At 65.0% G+C, this 320-nt stretch overlaps 1 protein-coding gene across 1 annotated transcript in view; it reads left to right on the top strand.

Annotated features, from left to right (window-relative positions):
• The window catches only part of NTNG2 (netrin G2), an 88,509-nt gene continuing 88,189 nt past the window's right edge, over positions 1-320 (top strand). The window contains exon 1 of the mRNA XM_011931176.1: positions 1-37. The gene's annotated coding sequence lies outside the window, so the exon portion shown is untranslated. The remainder of the gene's footprint in view (positions 38-320) is intronic.

The raw sequence follows: 320 nt of genomic DNA, 5'->3' as shown, positions 1-320 counted from the left end.
CCCGGGTCTCCGCGCCGGGAAGCCGCTCCGAGCCGGGGTAAGGCGGGCGGGGAGAGCCCGGGAGGCGGGCGGGGGAGAGGCTGCAGCTTGGCCAGGCTGGTTTCATTTTTAAAGGGCTTCGGTGACCATGCAGGCTTGCCCGGGCCCCGGAGCCACTTACAGCAGCCCGGCAAAGGCTCGGATGCAAAAGTTGTTTGGTGGCGGCTGCTACGAGCTGAGGACTGGAGTCGCCCCAGAGGGGTGTGTGAGGGTGCGTTCTTAGCAGCATCTTAAAGGGGTAGCTTGTCTTTCTGGCCGGCTTCCCCCAGGTCCTTTCCTTC

The sequence above is a fragment of the Colobus angolensis genome, unplaced genomic scaffold (assembly GCF_000951035.1).
Source record: "Colobus angolensis palliatus isolate OR3802 unplaced genomic scaffold, Cang.pa_1.0 Scaffold9, whole genome shotgun sequence".
Taxonomy (NCBI): Eukaryota; Metazoa; Chordata; class Mammalia; order Primates; family Cercopithecidae; genus Colobus; species Colobus angolensis.
Note: the sequence above shows the minus strand (reverse complement) of the source record. Positions and strands in the feature narration are given on the sequence as shown.